We start from the raw sequence: 3,095 nt of genomic DNA, 5'->3' as shown, positions 1-3,095 counted from the left end.
ACATGTGCGCTGGAACCACACGCAGAGCAGATGAGACCCTGTGTGAAGGAAGGTAAATGACGAACCAGAGGGTGTTTACCAACAAATATGATCATGACATTGAAAGTAGCATAAGACCATCTCAGTTTCCATTAATTTTTCTTCAGCTGGATTTGAACCCACAATATCTGGTATACAAATCTGAAGCCCTCATTACGATGCCACCACCATACCCACCTCAATTATTGACTCTTCAATTGTCTCCAAATTCTCAGTCCTGCATATAATGTTTGTAAACAATCTCCTTCACGAGCCTCAGACACAGTCGTGGAAGAAAACAGAAATTAGAAAGGTTATTATCTTCATTAATGCGCCGCCCCCCCCCCCCCTTTTTGCCTCTGATCCCTTTTCTACTCACCTCTCCTGATCGATTAGCAGGTTGCTGTTTCCTTCCTTACTTCTCTCCTCCTTTTTGTTCATCCCCTTATTGTGTCCATGCGTAGTTCCACTGCCTCATTATCAGCATGTTGTCTTCTACCTTGTGTCACTTTGCTCTTCCATGAGCCTCGACTTTGCATTCAAAAACAGGTGAAATTGTTGCAAAATGATTATGTGCAAAAGCAAAGGTTTTGTTCATGTTGGTCATTGACTTTTATGTCTGCAGACCATGCACGTGAAGAAACACAAGTCACATCAAACTCAATGAATCAGTCACATGGGTAAAGACTCATGTCCCACCATAAAGTGGATCACTGGGCATTCTCGTAGACAAATGCTTTATTTCACGGATGCAGAAATATCTATAAATGTACTCGATATAAAATTGGGCTGCACTTCAACATTGCAATACTCCCAGAGGGGAGCTACATATTTGCGATCACAAAGTTATCACCGAGGGTAAACCTCCCCCAGCACCGATGATCCAGTGATGGCCATATTCATTTGGGACCGTAATGTGACCTTGACCTTCAACATTTAGGGATAAAGTGTAAATTAAGAGAATGTTTCCCGATCTACAATCTATCCACAATCATGAAAATCATGAAAATTGGAGAGAAATTATGCAAATTATGATCAAAAAGGTGTTTTTTGTTAATTAGGTCACAATCCGAAAAAACAACCACATCAAGGACACGATTTGAATATCAATTGCATAACTTCAGTGCAGGTCCTGCATGATCACACAATAACATCGAGGAAGGCCAAGCTGTCTTTGAGATTCCACATTGGCAAAATTGAGCGATGACAAAAATGCATTATTTTTTCAGACAACCATTTGACCTTGACCTTACACTCGGATGGGTATAATGTAAATGAAGTGTAAATGCACCTTGGTCGAGGGGTCTAAAGAGGGCAATTTTGTTTTGATTAGACAAAATTAGTCGAGTTATGGTAAAAAAAAATATAAAGTTTTCTTTAGTTAGGTCACGACCTTAAAATTTCGGTCAAGGTCAAAAATGTCAATCCCGCATACTTTTTATTCCCATTATTGATGTAAAATTTCATTCCGAAAGCCCCAGATGGCTCCGAGACACAGCTCGGATGTTGGTAGAGAAAAATGATTGGAAAAAAACCTTAAATGGTTGTTTAGTACTCTGAGGGGTCAAAGAAACTTTGGGGTACCATAAAAATTTGATTGTCGTACTATAATGATCGTTAAGATAAATACGGTGGTTGAGTTTGTAATCAGAATATTAAACTGGATTGAGATCCAGAATTTTTATTGACCATGGTAAGTTCCTGAAGGTTTGATGCTCTTGTGAAAAGATTTTCACATTATTGATCCCAGTTTCATGAAGTTACAAGTTGATCTTGCAATAAGACTAAAAGGGTAACGCATACTAAGCTTTAATGTTCCTGTACATCTTGTGCCATCGAGGTTCTTGGGGACCAGGTGGAAAAAAAAATCCCGTGGGCTGAGAGAAGAGGTGAAAATACAGAATGCTGAGGGGGTGAGCTAAAATAGGCAGTTGCATGTTGAAAGTTTGAGGAAAGAGGTGAGTTTGAGGAGAGGAATTAGTTTGGGTCAGGAATATTTGGGGTCAATGTCAGGTAAATTTGGGGTAGGGGTCAGGAATATTAGGGGTGGGGTGATGAATATTTGGAAATGTCAGGGTCAGTCTCCAGAATATTTGGAATCAAGGTTGGGAATATTAGGGGTTGGTTTTGGGAATATTTGGAGCTTGGCTGGGTATATTCAGGATCAGGGAATGTTTGGATTCAGGGAATATTTCAGAATATGAGGTCAGGATCATGAATTTTTGGGGTTTAAGTCAGGGATATTTTGTTTATCAGGAATATTTTTGGTCAAGGCTGGGAATATGAAGTGTTGTTTTGGGGAATACTTCAAGTCTGGCTGGGTATATTCAGGGTCAGGGAATGTTTGGATTCAGGAAATGCTTCAGAATATGAGGTCAGGATCATGAATATTTGGGGTTAGGGTCAGGGATATTTTGTTTATCAGCAATATTAAGGTCGGTATCAGGAATATTTTGGGTCAAGGTTGGGAATATTAGAGGTCTGTTCTGGGAATATTATGGTTGGGTCTGAGAATATTTGCGGTTTGGGTCAGAATATTTTGGCTTGGAATCGAGTAAATTTGGAAATAATTGATGTTGGATCAAGTCAGGAATATTTTGTTTATCAGCAATATTAGGGTTAGGGTCAGGAATATTTGGGTCAAGGTTTGGAATATTAGGGGTCTGTTTTGGGAATACTGAGCTCTGGACTGAGAATACTTGGGGTTTGGTTGAGGAATATTTGGGGGTTTGGGGTCAGGAATATTTGGGCTTGAAGTTGGGTATATTTGGAAAGAATTGAGGTTGGTTCTGGGAATATTTGGGTTTGAGCTCAGAGAATGTCTGTATCAGAATATTTGGGGTCGAGTTTGTGAATATTTTGGGTCTGTGTTGGGGAATATCTGTGGTTGGGAAATATTTGAAGATTGCATCAGGAATATTTGTGCGTGGGGTCAGGGTATGGGAAGTCGGTATGCAATCATGTAATAAACTAGAGTTCGCAGAACACCTTACCCCACGCAGTATTTAAGTATATAATTAAATTAAAATAAAATAATAATTTTAATTTAAAGCTCTTATTAAAAATATTCTGGATGT

This window comes from Eptatretus burgeri, chromosome 8 (genome assembly GCF_056783735.1).
Source record: "Eptatretus burgeri isolate ZD-2024b chromosome 8, Ebu_testis_v1, whole genome shotgun sequence".
Lineage (NCBI taxonomy): Eukaryota > Metazoa > Chordata > Myxini > Myxiniformes > Myxinidae > Eptatretus > Eptatretus burgeri.
Note: the sequence above shows the minus strand (reverse complement) of the source record.